The 17,109-nt window shown below is 41.7% G+C and overlaps 1 long non-coding RNA gene across 1 annotated transcript in view; it reads right to left on the reverse strand.

Annotated features, from left to right (window-relative positions):
- LOC148118829 (uncharacterized) overlaps positions 1 to 16,193 on the reverse strand; it is a 42,010-nt gene extending 25,817 nt beyond the window's left edge. Inside the window, exons 1-2 of the long non-coding RNA XR_015735782.1 lie at positions 16,067 to 16,193; positions 4,219 to 4,381 (exon numbers count right to left, since the gene is read on the reverse strand). This is a non-coding gene — a long non-coding RNA (uncharacterized LOC148118829). The remainder of the gene's footprint in view (positions 1 to 4,218; positions 4,382 to 16,066) is intronic.
- Positions 16,194 to 17,109: the final 916 nt, after the last annotated feature.

The following is a 17,109-nucleotide window of genomic DNA, read 5'->3' on the forward strand; positions in this document are numbered from 1 at the left end:
CACGGACAGTGTGAATTGGATGTTTGGATTATAATTTTTTAAAAAGACATGAAGTTGGGAGGAACTATATTGGATATTCTTAAAGGGGGAGTTAGAAGGAGATAATAGGGGATGGATATAATTCAAATACATTGTATAATGCATGCAATTTCCAAAGAATGAAAAATATCTTGTCATTAGAAATACACCACTCCAAAGGGTGGCACCAAGGCGACCTTTGCTAAAGCAAGATAGAAAGACCCTGGCACTGGATTATGGAAAGAACCTGATTCTGTCTTAATATGGGGTCGAGGACATATCTGTGCTTTTTTCACAAGAAGAAAATAAAGCTTAATGAGATGACTACATGTACAGCAGAAGGCCAGCCCAGATGACATCACAGCTGCTGATGACTCCATAGAAGAAGCACAAAGAACCTATTCCTATTCCTGAACCTATTCCTGACTTAATAGCATCGCTGCAGTCTGAGGAAGGAAGGATGATCACGGTGACGGTGATTCCCAGTCTCTTGATGGATTCGCTGTGCAAACTTCCAGACCTAGTGAGTCCTGTTCACCTTGGAGCCATCCCCCAAATGCCAATTGAATATGTGACTGTTTTATACTTTGGGATACAGATTGCCAGTGAGATATTCAATCTGCTATTGAAATGTTGAAATATTGAAAGAACCTGAGAACTGAGGCCCTAGGTTTCCCCTCTGGGAAAAAAAAGGACTTGTTACAAAGAGTAACTGAAGCCCCTCTTCAGAGAAGGGGAGGGTAGCCTAAGGGTTTTTGCGGCTGCTCAGAGACAGGAACAAATACCTAAAAGCAGCATTGCAATTAGACTTTTGCCCATCACAGAAACATTTTATTGTATTTTGATTAGAATGGATTTATGAGAATTGTGATTTGACAAATTGTGTGTTTATTATTAACATCTATGATAGACTTAGCTTATTGACCTGTTAACATTTGTAACTACTTAAGTTTACTATAAGATGCTATTGATTAGAAAGAAGATTAGAACTTATCCAAGGGAAGTTTGACATTGCCAAAGAGTTCTTGGATTTGACATGTTCAATAAGACAAATTTAGATCTTGATACAACTAAAATCTGTTAATACACACCCTAGTCCAATTCAAAAGGGCATTCCCACCCTGAAGATCCTCTACTCCTTTTATTAGGAAGATACTGTAGCCATAGGAGAATGTAAATTGCAAAGCATCATCTGCTTGCACATGGTTATCTTGTTCTTGGTAAACTTTCTTGACTCAAAGGCTCAGGGTGCCTAGAGATGGTTTCTTTCTTAACCCTTTAATTACAGAGGTAAGTGGTACACTTATTGAAGCTGATCTTCAATACTACCTAGCTCATATCAGGACCCCATATGTTCATTCTTGTTACCTTTAATTAGTTTATCTCATTAAAACCCAAGAACAAATTACTTAGATACCTAGAGCAAATGCTTTTGGATCCACAATAGAAAACTCAATACAGAAACATTTATAATTGATAGTCATCTGAATAAGAGACAAGAGAATATGATTACTATTATTCATGGACTTAATCCATTTTCTATTCAGACAGCATAGTCCTTTCTTCTCCAACTATTAATCTACTAATGGCATTAGAGGACTGTGGCAATTAAAATAACCCAACCTTCATTTTCACATTTCTTATCCCAACAAAGAAAAGAGAAACAACAATGGCATAAATAAAAAGTATTAGGAATTTAAAGCAGAAAATCAGTACAGATATGGTAATAACCAACACCACAAATAACATTATATTGCTTTCTTTACACACAAGCAGACTTTTAAGAATGTCTCAGAGAACATCCAATTCAGAGGCATTAACTGTGTTCACCAGTGTTGGCTGTGGGGCCCAGGGCAGCCTGGCCACACATGAGGCCCAGGCTGCACAGCTGCCATGGCAGGCAGCACCGGCTTCCAGGGAAAGCCATTAGCTGACAGCATCCAGGGAGAGCCAATATCTAAAGGGAAGTACCTGACATCCCAACCATTAGATAAGATTAGGTAAGATCACCAGACATCCCTGAGCCCAGGACTCACCTAGTCTCCTTTTTCCAAGACCCCAGACAAATATCAGCCAATCAAGGTCCTGAACCCTGGAAATCTCCCACCCCAACTGGGCTTGGCTCTCTGTGCTCTCAACCCCTGCACCAGACAGACTGGGAGTCCAAGCTTCAGCTTGAACACAGGACCTGTGCTTTACATACAGGACTCAGTCTGCTAGGTGGGTTTTGGGGGACTCCATGATCTGGGCATTTCTGCTACTTGAAGATAGGTGAGGCCCTGTCAAAGGATCAGTCAGACATTGTGAGCTGAGAGTCATGTCATTCTCAGGCTGAAGCATTTATTTCTCAACAGTCTGCTTTCTGTTACTCTCAGCTTGTGAACAGCAATGGTAGAAATATACCCGGAAACCCAGGAGACTAAATGAGCAGAACCGCTACTTTCCTGCACTGGGCATGTAACAGGAAGCTGGTGTTGCCACTTCCTAACCTGTTTGGGTCAAACGGTGCTTAAAAATTAACGATGGTGAAATACTAACTAGACATTTTCTCACTGTACAAACACCATACCCAAGATAAGTCACAAATAAGTCTTCTTCTACTATTCTAATGTTTCTGTTGAATATAAACCTTAAAGAATATTAATATGGACAGGACTCCTCAATTTTTAATTTTATTCTATAACATACATCTAACTGTATACCATTCTTCTGAATAATTATCCCCAATTCTGTCCCATCTTAGAATATCTTCATTCCAGTTGTTCAAGACACAAAATATAATGTCAGTCTCCTATGGTTTGGGTGTGGTTTGCCTTCCAAGGGTTCCTGTGTTGGAAACATTTCTCTTAGAAGGAGCTTCCAACTTAATGGAACCCTAGCTAGTTCCTGCGAGTTGTATTGTAAAACAGAACTGGGGACTGCAGAGATGGCTCATTCAGAGCATTTGTTGTTCTTTTAGAAGACCCAGGTTCAGTTCCCAGCACCCATACCAGGAGACTCATAGTTACCTGTAAGTCCAGTTCTCGGGGTTCCAAAGCCTTCTGATCTCCACAGGCAAGTGCATGAATATGGTGCACAAACAGATAGCATTCACATATACACATAAGAAAGAAAGCAAGAAAAGAGATATCTTGATAGAGGGAGCCATTATGGGGTTAGCAAGAAACCTGGCACTAGGGAAATTCCCCAGAATCCAGAAGGATGACTTGAACTAAGACTCCTAGCAATAGTGGAGAGAGTGCCTGAACTGGCCTTCCCCTGTAATCAGATTGATGATTACCTTAATTGTTATCATAGAACCTTCATCTGATGGAAGCAGAGATTCACAAGTAAGCACTGGGCGAGCCCCTGGAGTCCAGTCTGAGAGAGGAAGGAGCGATGATATGGGCAAAGAAGTCAAGGCCATGATGGGGATACCCACAGAAACAGGTGACCCGAGCTAATGGGAGCTCACCGACTCCAGACTGATAGCTGGAGAACCTGTATAGGACCTAACTAGACCCTCCGAATGTGGGTGACAGTTGTGTGGCATGGGCAGTTTGTGGAGCCACTAGCAGTGGGACCAGTATGTATCCCAAGAGCATGGTCTGGCTTTTTGGAGCCCATTCCCTAAGGAGGGATACCTTGCTCAACCTAGATACGTGGGGGAGGGGGGAGGTCTTGGTCCTGCCTCAAGTGATGTGACAGACTTTGTTGACTCCCCATAGGAAGCCTCATTCTCTCTGAGGAGTAGATGGGTGTGGGGTAGGGAGAATGTGGGGGAGTGGGAGGAGGGGACAGAGAGGGACTTGGAATGTTATGTAAAAGAAAAAAGATCATTTAAAAAAATAAAATAAAAAAGCAAGACAAGAACATCTTTGCTTTCTTGCTTCTGGTCAGTCCGTGTAAATTTTTCTCCTTTCCACATCCTTCATGATGTCAGCTGCCATGTTGTGACTCAGTCAGGCCCCCTTCAGCACAGCTAAGCTTTTGAACCACCAGCATAATGTCCTTAGTATCTGCAGCACTCGGTCTCCTACCATCTCCCTTCAATTTTCATGCTGAACTAATGCCTCATCTCAATTTGGCTGTTGTTCTTGAGTTCCCGCTACCTCAAGCTCTCTGAACTGGCTGACCCTTCCTGGCCATACATGACTCTTTCTCTTAACTCCTTAGCTTTCCCTAAGGGGACTTATTTATTTTAAAATTGTAAACGCTCACTTCATTTCTCTGTCCACACCAATGTTGCATGTTTCCTCTCAGCACTTGGTGTTCTCTGTCTCAGAGTGGGATCCACGACTTTTCACGTGCTTCATTCACGCTATGTTCACAGCTGCTGGAGTACTGACCATCGCCTCGTCAATAGAGAGTTATTGATGAAGACCTGCAGCAAGAAATCACAGACAATTACAGAACAGTCTTTCTCCTAAGGAAAACCAAAAGTTTTCTAAATGAAGATTTCATAAAGAAAATTTTATTGTAGGAATAAACACAATTTCAACATAAAACATAAATATAATTCACCATTATTTGCAAGAAACCTTTTCAAGATGAGATAGGTGACCCTCTATATAGAAGTAGGAAAGCGTTTGATGGAATTCAACAATACTTACAGTACATACAAAATCCCTTTTATGGTAAGACTAGAAAAATCCTCATAAATCCCACAGTAAGTTAGAAAAGATGTGTCGAGGAAAACAGACAACAGTGCTGAAAACTAATAACCAAGCCATCGGTACTGCTTCTTCTCAACAATGCACTGCAAACCTAACATCATTAAATACCATGTGTGCCATACCATGTAGATGAAAAGTAAGGACCAAATGTTGTCATTAGTAGATCATGTTGTCAATATACTAGTTTTTAACCTAACCACAAGAAAAGGCATTCTCTCAAAACTGCCAGTCTGATATTTTAGAAAAATAATAGATGAACTAATAAAGAAACTGAAGACATACAAGATGCAAACATAGTTTTTATCATTAGATTCAGCACATGCATTCACTTGTTCTGTCAGCTTCATAAAAATATTCCCAACTCTCAGTTAAAATTTATCTTACCCAGAGCATCAGTAAATTCTCCAGTAATGGGCACTGGCTCCTGAAACATATATTGAATAATACTCATTTACATAAGAGCTTCCCCACAAAATATCTACATTAAATTCTCAGAATTAATAAAGGCTTTGGCAGACTAGCTATACATAAGATCACACCTCAATAAAAATTAATTACATGACTTACAAATGAGTAAAAATATGTCTGGGGCACTGAATATTTATTTGGAATATATTAAAGAAGAAGTAAGTAAAAATGAAATCTAAGGTATATTTATAGATGAAAAACGTCTTATAACGTGAGCTTTTATGAGGGTCATCCCCAAGCTCTCTCAGGGTTCAGAAAGAAATCTACATTCAGGGGAAGGCTAGGGATCTGAGGGCAAGAAGTGAGTCTCTCACTCCACACTTCTTCATGCCAATCTCTTTATTGTTCTGATTCTATTCTAATTCTTCTGCCCTACTTCTAACTCCTCCTAGCTTCTTCTTCTCCTAGCCTAAAAACTCTCTTTTCCCAGGAGCTTTGAAGTGATAAAAAAAATGAGTTATCTCTCATTGGACAAAAACACATTGCTAGAGCAAGTGATAAGGAGCTGAGCCATTTACCATGGCAACACAAGGGTCCAAGGTTACAGGACAAAGACTGTGGCCAGAGGGCAGGAGTCGGTGCCCAGTGAGATAAACTTTGAGACAGCTCTGTTGCAAGCAGACTGACAAGCAAATAACTGGCATGCATTTCTTAGGGGGCTTTGTGTTGTAACGTTGGTTGGACATCTGAAGCTCTGACCTTGTGCACAGCTGCAAGGTTTAAACTTATGGTCTAATTACAAAAAGGCTTTACTCTAGCTTGAATTTCCTTTGAGGTAAAAGTGAACTAATCGTGTGCGGTTTGTGTTAGACTGAGGAGAAATTGTTATTTTTGATATTAGTCTGAGTAAAAAGAAATAAAGCAGACTTTTAAGTGTCTACAATTCTCATGGGATATATATATATATATATATATATATATATATATATATATATGGACATGCTTTATAACTAGATCTATTTATCTATATATATATATATATTTGAGATATATATATATCTCAAAATTAAATTATAAAGCCAAATGAAAAGCCATCTTCCTGACCATCCACAGATCTATGTGCTTCTAGGATTGAGATGTAATCATGAGATTACATACACAGATCACTCGAGATTACACACTGCAATGCAGGTAATGGAGAGACACAAAGCTGCTTTAATAAAAGTGAGCAACAGTTTCCAGAGTTTATGGTCCTGCAGACCTTGTCTGGACAGGGTTAACCTCCATCAGATAATCATTTCTCTAGTGGGTTGACATCTGGACACAAGTTGTCACCTGCTGAACTCTCATGGCCCCTGACAATCTTATATGGGTGGTCCTTCCTCATGGATTTATTTACAAAATTCAAAGCAGTGATACAGCACTAAAAACAAAACCAATATAAGGTAAGTGTGAGCCTAACATTTAGATGGATGATATAAAGTAGTCCCATACTACTTCAGAATTGAGTATGATAAAGGGTTCTTTATTTAGAGGTAGACTCACAGATCACAGTTCTCTGCATGAGCAGGAAACAGGAACCAAATCCAGCAGCCAAGAGAGAGAGCACAAGCTTTGTGGCTGCATTCATAGTATAAGAGACCATGTCTGGTGTAGGAGGGTCTTCTTTATATGTGTTGATTTCATTGGTCAAATAAAGAAACTGCCTTGGCTTTTTGATAGGGCAGAATTTAGATAGGTGGAATAGACTGAACAGAATGCTGGGAGAAAGAAAGCAGAGTCAGGCAGATGCCATGGCTCTCCTCTCCGAGACAGAGGCTGGTTAGACTCATGCCGGTAAGCCACAGTCAAGTGGTGATACAGATTATTAGAAATGGGTTGAATCAATATGTGAGAGTTAGTCAATAAGAGGCTAGATATAATGGGCCAGGCAGTGTTTAAATGAATACAGTTTCTGTGTAATTATTTCGGGTAAAGCTAACTGGGAGCCAGGCGGCAGGAAGTGGCCTGCTGCTCCTATATACTACACACGTCCAAGTGGGCTGGTATGTTAGAGGCTATAAGCTGAAAGAGTTCCCACAGTACCTTCCCCTTTAGTCTAAATAAGAGAGTTCTAAGCCTAATACAAAACTATATACAATAAAAAAATCAAGTATAAAAATTAGAATTACAACCAGCATAAACAATATCAAACAAGAAACAGATACTAAAGGTTTCAATAATTATTCTTTCCTAGGAGTCTAAGTCTTGTATTAGAAATAATTTGACTAAGTCATGAGAGGAAGGTAACTATGAGTATCTAGTCTTCAACCCCATTGAAGACCTGAGAAGAAAAACAGTATTACTTGAATAAACAGAAAGTACAATCAAGCAATTTCCAAAATGTGCAATAAATGAGAGAGACAACTGACTACCTGGGCAGTCACACAAAGATTCATTTACAACATTGGAGACAACATGGGCTGAGTACATCCACATAAAACCTGAGAGAGCTTAAAAGGAATTCTAGACACAAAAGAACAGAGTGAAGCACAGCTTCTTGGTAGCAGCATTTTTTGGGTGGGCTTTGTTTGCTAGAAGTAAGCAGAGGCACAATTTCTTTAAGAGAAGGTTTTCTGACTCAGCAGTAGCAGTAAACCTGTGCGGCTCCTTTAAGAAGGCTTTCTGGTTCATGCTAGTAGCACAAACAGTTCTGACTCTTTCAGGAGGTAGAACACTTAAATGGGGTTTGTGAGCAGCATGTTACAAACTGTTTAGTGGCCCAGCATGGACCCACTGCATACCTGGAACTTGGGCAGTACACATGGCTCACAGAGGCAGTGAACATGCCTCCACAATGTTGGGCTGGGCAGAGCCAAAAGGCAAAGCAGCCTTAGTATTTTCAGATGCTCCTGGTCAGAAAAAGATTGCAGATACACAATAAAGCCAAATTCAGATAAAAAAGACCTCTCAATGGGCCACAGTGTTGGATAAATGTACATAGGCTTGGGAAAGAGAAGAAATAGCTATAGAAAAAATAAATAAAATGAAGTCTTTAAAGAGACAGAGTACAGACAGTTATAGATTAAAAGAGTAAAGAAAAATAGGCTATGTAAAAATGGAATATATGCAGAGAGTGAGTATTATGTATATTATTGTGTTTTCTTTGAATTTTTTGACTGTGACTGAGCTAAGTACAGAGAGATATTTGATTCTGGGGACTGCTAAGCTAAACCAACATATATATTTTAAAGGTATCTTGACTTCAGAATTTGGGTCTAAGGATAAGTTGTTTTGGAAAAAAAGGTTCTTTTTTTGATTCCACAGAGGATGTGAGCCTGTGGATTCCTTCCAGACTAATGTGATTTTATGGGCCAAGACCCCCTGAAAGGTCTCCACAAACCCCAAAATTACTTTAGCCCCCAAAACAGAAGGAAGTAGTTTAGAGAGAACTATGTCCAAATTCTCAAATTTTTTTATAAATTTTTATTTTTATTTAGAGAGCGATATGATATGGAGATGAATACTTTACATTGGTATGGATATTGGTTTATTGATACAAATTTAAGGTCAATATTATTATGTTATATTTCTGCTCTTGATTAAGGTATTGTGTTTGTGCAGCTCATTTAAAACTGTAATGTATAATTAAGAAATATAGGTTAGTAAATAATCATCTATGTCAAGCTTTTAGCCATGTTAGTTAGGTATCCTGATTGACAGAGATATATTTTAGATAGATAGCTTTTCTTTAAACTTTTCAAAGACTAAAAGAATGTGGCATTTAAAATGTTTTAAGAACTTAGGACTTTTCATAACAATGAGACATGTCTGCTTCTGGTAGCTCCAATCTACTTCAAGAGGATGATGGGCACTGAAGAGACTCCATATGGAGTTTGCTAGCCATTTGGACAAGAAACTGCTTTTGCCTGGACTGCTTGATGGTAAGATAGATCAACTGGACATGAAACACCCACAGAAAAATGACTGCTGAAGTTGCCTAAAGAAGGTGAGACAGTCCTTCAGGGTTTGTGCTTCATGAAAGATTCCATCAGACATTCTTCAGGATAGAGAAAAAAGTAACTGACAAACTGCCAATAGAGGTGAAACAGTCTTTGAAATTTCCTGATTCATAGAGAAGCCTGCCAGATTCATATTGCACATGTCAGACTGACTAAGATTACACATGTCAGAATGGCTAAGTTCCCATGGGAATCCCCAAACAATCCTGGCTGTTGCCAAAACAATAATAGACTGCTCTTTACAAACTGACAGTGAGGTCCATTTGCTGAAGATGATACTCCCACAGCTCATTGAACATGGAGAAGTCACACTGGCTCCGATATAGACATCATCGTCACCACTATGTTTTGGCATCTTTGGTACAGGAAGGTACTCTTCAGGCTACCAAAAGACAAACGTAAACACCAACCCAGCCACAAACCCTTTAATCTACAGTGGGGTCCTCCCTGCAAGGTACGCTAGTGTGATGGTGGCACAAAACTGTGAGAGGGAACCCATACCTGGCATTGCCTGGGTGACCAAGAACCAAAGACCAGAGAGCCCCGGGACCTAAGGGAAAACCAAATGACACTGACCTAAAAAAAAAAAAAAAAAAAAAAAAAAAAAAAAAAAAAAAAAAAAAAAAGGACAAAGAAAAAATGTAGTGATACAATAATTCCTAAAGATAATCTGTTATACTCAATATACTCATACCTCCTTCAGAGATGGAAACAGATACAGAGACCCATAGCTGAACACAAACACACACACACACACACACACACACACACTTTCAGTTTAGTGTATTATGCAATTCCTGAGTGTGTGAACAAGCCGGTCTCTGATTCTTGTGTCTTCTCTTGGACTCTTTTCCTTTTGTTGGTTTGTCTTCTCCAACTTCAAAGTGATATTTTATTTTGCTATATTTTATTGTTATCTCTTATTGCCCTGTTCTTTTCTAATGGAAGACAGAAAGGGAATGAACCCAGATTAGAGGAGAGATAGGAGATACTGGGAGGAGTCAAGAGAGGGGAAACTGTAATCAGGATACGTTATGTGAGAAAGCATTCTATTTTCAATAAAAGGAAAATAATTGGAAAAGATAACACTTCCCCTGCCCCACCATAAAAAGGATGTGCAGAAATTGGAAACCTATGTGATGCTGTCAGAAATGTTGAATGGCATAGCCAGTATGGAAAATAATGAGTATTCTTTAAAAAATAAAAAAAAAACCTTGAAGATATGCCTGTCATATGACAGAGATTCTATGCCCGGTGGTCATTCTTCCAAAAGAACTAAATGTGCCATGCTTAAAAGATGGTTTCACTCTGGTAGTCAGGGCAGAAATATTTACAATAGCCAAGATATGAAAATAAACATCCTTGATGGGTGACCTGAGAGAGAATTGTCGTCGGCATATACAATAGACTGTCGTTTGAGTCACGATATTACAGCAAGGGAAATGAGCCCGTGGGGAAGGACAAATACCCTCATTTTATTTCTGTATCTAATATGGTTTAAGCACGGAAGTAGAAAGAATATGTGACTTGGTGGTTTTGCGGTTACTATAGCAAATGTCAGGGACAGAAACAGCACCTCAGGATAATGTGTGTCTCTGCCCGACAGAAAGAAGAGGCTGAGCAGCATTCAGCCAGCACACTTGACTCCAGTGCCCAAATGTTCCTGGAACATCAGCCCTGTGTCAAAGCACAGCACAAAGGTATATTTCTAAACATCTGAAGATGAGGGAAATATGTGAAAACGCCCAAGCACACATTGCTGCTGGCTCTGTCTTAAGTGCAGAATCTCCCACAGCTGGAACCCAGTCAGGAGTTCCTGCCTCTCTCACCCATCTTCATTTAAAACGGAAACACCAGCAAGGACCGATGTTCAGCCGCCATATTTCTGCTCTGAGGTCATTGATATGAAATGTGTATGGCAAACAGGAAGAGCACTGGAAAAATATGACACCAGTCAACATGGAATTGTATATTTAATCTGAAAGAAAAGGATGGGGTTTGAGAAATGGCCCATCAGTTAAGAGCATTTAATGATCTTCCAGAGGACCAGAGTTGTGTTCCCAACCCCCATATTAGGCAGATAACAACTACCCTTAACAACTTCAGCTACAAGGAATCCAGTGGCCTCTTCCAGCCTTTGGACACACACACACACACACACACACACACACACACACACACACAACTTTAAAAAAGAAAAGAAGTTAATTAAATATGAAACTATAGGGGTCGAGTCTCTTCACTTAGCACATCTGCAGTTACACTCAGGAGCATATCACCCAGGGAGCACACCTGCATCCTCTGTGGTCACACTCAGGAGTGTGTCATCCAAGGAGCAAACCTGCATCCTCTGTGGTCACACTCAGGAGTGTGTCATCCAGGGAGCACACCTCCATCCTCTGTGGTCACACTCAGGAGTGTGTCACCCAGGAAGCACACCTCCATCCTCTGTGGTCACACTCAGGAGTGTGTCATCCAGGGAACACACCTACATCGTTTGTGGTCACACTCAGGAGTGTGTCATCCAGGGAGCACACCTCCACCCTCTGTGGTCACACTCAGGAGTGTGTCATCCAGGGAGCACAGCTGCATCCTCTGTGGTCACACTCAGGAGTGTGTCACCCAGGGAACACACCTCCATCCTCTGTGGTCACACTCAGGAGTGTGTCATCCAAGGAGCAAACCTGCATCCTCTGTGGTCACACTCAGGAGTGTGTCATCCAGGGAGCACACCTCCATCCTCTGTGGTCACACTCAGGAGTGTGTCATCCAGGGAGCACACCTGCATCGTCTGTGGTCACACTCAGGAGTGTGTCATCCAGGGAGCACACCTCCACCCTCTGTGGTCACACTCAGGAGTGTGTCATCCAGGGAGCACAGCTGCATCCTCTGTGGTCACACTCAGGAGTGTGTCACCCAGGGAACACACCTCCATCGTCTGTGGTCACACTAAGGAGTGTGTCATCCAGGGAGCACAGCTGCATCCTCTGTGGTCACACTCAGGAGTGTGTCACCCAGGGAGCACACCTCCATCCTCTGTGGTCACACTCAGGAGTGTGTCATCCAGGGAGCACACCTGCATCGTCTGTGGTCACACTCAGGAGTGTGTCATCCAGGGAGCACAGCTGCATCCTCTGTGGTCACACTCAGGAGTGTGTCACCCAGGGAACACACCTGCATCGTCTGTGGTCACACTCAGGAGTGTGTCACCCAGGAAGCACACCTCCATCCTCTGTGGTCACACTCAGGAGTGTGTCACCCAGGAAGCACACCTCCATCCTCTGTGGTCACACTCAGGAGTGTGTCATCCAGGGAGCACAGCTGCATCCTCTGTGGTCACACTCAGGAGTGTGTCACCCAGGGAACACACCTGCATCGTCTGTGGTCACACTCAGGAGTGTGTCATCCAGGGAGCACAGCTGCATCCTCTGTGGTCACACTCAGGAGTGTGTCATCCAAGGAGCAAACCTGCATCCTCTGTGGTCACACTCAGGAGTATGTCATCCAGGGAGCTGTTATATGAAAGTTCTTTTATTATAAGCACACATTGTACTTTGCATTCTACAACTTGTTTCTAAAGATGTTTAAAAATAGATGAAAAAAGAGTCACTTCTCTTGGGGGATGTGGCTACCGTTATGTTGTCCATGCCCCAGTGGAAGGTCCCACACCCACTTACACACCGTCAGTGCCAATAGGATCAGAGGAACAGCAGCAACAGCATTAACAAGAATAATAATTAGATGACATGAAGTCAGGAGGGAGACAGTTTAGGGCCCAGGGGCACATGGACAGAGGTTGGGGGGGAAGATATGGTCAAAATATATTGCATACGTATATGACACTTTTAAAGGTAAATACAAATATCGGTTGCCAGGTGGCGCACGCCTTTAATCCCAGCACTTGGAAGGCAGAGACAGGCGGATCTCTGTGAGTTCGAGGTCATCCTGGTCAATAGAGCAAGTGCCAGGACAGGCTCCAAATCTACACAGAGAAACCCTGCCTTGAAAACCAGAAAAACAAAAATATTATTTAAGAAAGAGATAGCTGAATCTGCTAATTCTGCTCATTGTGATGCCTCTCATTACACCCAGGAAGGAACTTAAGCGTTTATTAATTGCTTTAACAGCTACCTGCAGCATTTGAAAATTTCCATTTGAGAACGTCATGTCTTCGGGCAAAGAAAGCGATAGGCCATTGTGGAAGCAACAGCTAGCAATGTAACACAATGCTCACAAATGCTCAAGGCTCTGGATGGAAATATTAACAGAGATGTTCTTAATAAACAAAGAAGGTAATCGGATAACCTAAAGCAATGAGAAGTGAAACACATTTTCTGAACCTGGAGTTCTGCATTAAGTTCCCCACAATGCAGTCTAAACCATTAGACTTAGCTGAGGCTGATGGAAAAGGTGTGGATTTCCAAATATCGGCAGACCAAGGTAGGAGGATCATTGGCTTAAAATATGTCTGGACTATAGAGTTCAAGGCTAGCCTGGAAAATTTTTTTAAAAATAAATATTAAAAAAAATAACTTTTTTAAAGAACTTGAAATATAGCTCAGTAGGAGTTAACTCACCTGGCTTTGCCCAGCACGTGCAAGACCCCAAGTTCAACCCCAAGTAATGCAAAGTCCTCCTTACCTGTGATTTCAAGATTAGGAAGCAATTGTTTCAAACCTGTATCTTTTTGTTACCTTTTAAAGATTCTATTAGTGATGTTGTTAGAAACCTGTACAAACCATGGGTAAAGGTGCTGGATTACATGACTTCTTAAGACATAGTTTTATGTGGTGACTTAGGAAATGGTTTTATGTGGGTGTTTTGCCATATGGCTTTTACAACATTTGCTGAGAAATCCAAGGCTTTCTCTGAGTCTGCAAACTGCGCTTGCTCCCACAGAGGATCCTCTATAAGCATGTGTCATTCCTGCAAGCTAACATTTTCATTTTCCCACTTCTTCCCAACTGTGTACCCAGTCAAAACATCAGATGGAACAAAAAGCAGAAGGACTCCTCCGCACACCACACAGCTCCATATTCTCCAGCAGGTAGGTCCAAGGTCGTCATCACTGATTTTCTGCCTTCTGGGTAATACACAGCTGCTTCCTCATTAAGGGATGCAGACAATTTTACAGCTTCATACTCAGTAACTCTAAAACTTCCACCAACACCTCAATTCAGCAAGATCAAAACTGACCTCTCTTCCTGTCTGAATTTCAAAGTTTTCTGCCTGAAATCAGTAGTGACCTCATCACCCACTCAGTTTCACAATTCAGAAAATACAACGAGTCTTCCATATTCTTTAATTCTGATTAACTCTGTTTTCCAGTGGCGTTGGCCCATGCTCTTGTTCTCTTGGACCTGATCTCCTGACCAAGTGATCTCCCCGAGTTGCTCTCTGCCTCCCTCTCCTCAACCTCATGTACTGCAAAAGTAGACTTCCACATCCCTGGCTTGCAGCAGTCTTGAAATATGTCTGTTTTCTTTGGGGTGAAGATCAAGTCCTACCCATGTCTGTAGAGCATGCTACAGGCTGGCACCACTCCGCATTTCCAATCTCTTAGCTCAGGGCACTCACACTGCATGCTTTACTCTTCCCCACACAGAAATTATTATCATTATTCCCTAGGCAAATGTTCTCAACCTTCCTAAAGCTGTGACCCTTTAATACAGCCCCTCATGGTGTGGTGACCTCCCTCAACCGTAAAATCATTTTATTGCCACTTCATAGCTGCAATTTTGCTACTGTTATGAATTGTAACATAAATATATGATATGTAGGATAGCTGATATACAACTTTCAGAAGGGTCACAAAACCAACAAGCTGAGAACCACGGCCCTAGGCAGCCATGTTTTCACACTTGCTTTGATAGCTGTTTAAAATGATCTCTTGTTCTTGGTATAGAAGATTTCTACTTTGTAAGTTTTTCCTCTTGTATATTTCTCCATGAATTCTCCACCCCTGCACCAGGCTGCCAGTCGTTCACGTCTCTGTGCTACATCATACTCTCTGCCTGTATCTTATGGGTTACGCCTCAAATCCTAAAACCCAGTTCCCAGAAAAACACTTGCTTTCGAGTACGTAAGGTCTCTGCATATGTGATCAAATTGAGATGAGGTTTAAGGTAAAAGAGAGTCTCAGCACTGGTATTTTTACAAAGAAGAAATCTGGACTCTGGTGAGCGTAGAGGTTGTGGTGAATCGAATCTGAAACAGAAGCAGAGACTCGAAGATGCTGCCTCAAGACAAAGAAAAGTAACAGAGACCCGATGACCCTGCCTCGAGAAAGGGACACTAACAGAGACCCAACAATGCTGCCTCAAGTCAGGGAAAACTAACAGAGACCCAACGATGCTGCCTTCAGACAAGGAACACTAACAGAGACCCAATGATGCTGCCTCAAGGCATGGGACACTAACAGAGAACAGATGACCCTGCCTCGAGACAAGGGACACTAGAAATTGCTGGCAACAACCAGAATCTATGAGGCAGCATGAAATACTACCCTTCTAGAGCGGTCACAGACCTTGATTTCGGGTTTTGGTTCCACAACTGTCAGAAAACAAATATATGATGATGGGAGCTGGGGCTTTCAGCACTTTGTTTATAGTAGTCTTATTAAGTCAACAAACCAGGTAAACTACCACGTCCCTCTTGACACTGAAGAACGGCTTTGCTTTATGTCTGTGTTTCTACACTGCCTGTAGAATAGACAGCAAAGATGGAGGAAGACTAAGACCTTGTTTTCTTTGTACCTCAACCCTGTTTCTGATCAAAGTATACTCAGTCCCTAGCTTGGCGGTTTCCATAGGCCTCTGTCCTTAGCTCAGAATGTCTGAGTCTGTGGCATGTGTGGCTCAAACCTAGAACCAAGGCCTATTTGAGGGAGCGTGGGGGAGTATCACGGTGGGTATGTGGACAGCAGCCTATCTTACTGTACTGTCCAATATTCTCTTTCTGTTCTTATGCCTGCATTGTTCTTACCGAGTCGTTTTAAAGGAAATCCGAGGCCTCGCTGTTCTGCATGTGAATCTGTAGCATTCATTCCACCCAGCTTTTTGTGTGGCTTCTGAAAATCCGGTCTCTGGCCCTTGGTTTGTATAGAAAGAGTTTGTCCACTGACGCATCTACCAAGGCTGAAAAACTAATATTCTTTTGTTAGCATTGTATTACAGAACTAAGAAAACCAGCTATTCCTTGACATTATCTAAAATGGTTTCGGAATTCAAATGCTTCCATAAGCTGGGCTTTAACGAGGGCTCAGACACTCAGTGTGCTTCTTCAAGCCCATCCTGATGTCGCTTCTCCCTAGGAAATGACTCAATGTTAAGATTCCTGCTGACTTCCGGGAAGGCAAGAGCAGACTAAAAGTCCCATGTCTCAGGTTTAAAAGTCAGCTAAAGATTGGTCTCCAAAGTATTGGGCTCATTAATTAATTTGCTAATTGCTAATATTTTTAAAGAGACAGATTTTATATAAATCTAAAGTTTACATTTTTCTCACAAAAGATTCTGGCAAAGAATGTACTTCATCTTGTGGTCTAGAACCTGATAGGTGAAGCTTCCTATCCCCTGCTCCCCACGGATCCCATTCAACACGTGTCTTCTTTCACCATCAGGTCCACAGCCCCTGTTCACGGCAGCCTCCATTCACCGCAACCTCCACTCATGGCAGTCTCCACTCACTGCGGCCTCCACTCACCGCGGCCTCCACTCAACATGGCCGCTACTCACCACAACCTCCACTTACCACAACCATCCATTAACCTTAAGTCCTACTTTGTCATCCAGTTGACCACAAACCCCTCCTCAGTTGGCACTCCAGGTATTCTCAAAGTTTTTATTCTTAATTTTTTACATGTTTTTATGTACTAATTACAATGCAGTAAATTCCTGCTTTGGTCCCAGAGATCCACACTTGGGATTCTCTGACTAGAGCTGTGGAAACATCAGCTTGTCACCTTGGAGCACTGATGCTTGATTTGCCCGTGCTTGATAGCAAGCTCCGTGCTGTGAAAATGGAGCACA

Source organism: Myodes glareolus, chromosome 20 (assembly GCF_982192425.1).
Source record: "Myodes glareolus chromosome 20, mMyoGla1.1, whole genome shotgun sequence".
In the NCBI taxonomy this organism is placed as follows: Eukaryota; Metazoa; Chordata; class Mammalia; order Rodentia; family Cricetidae; genus Myodes; species Myodes glareolus.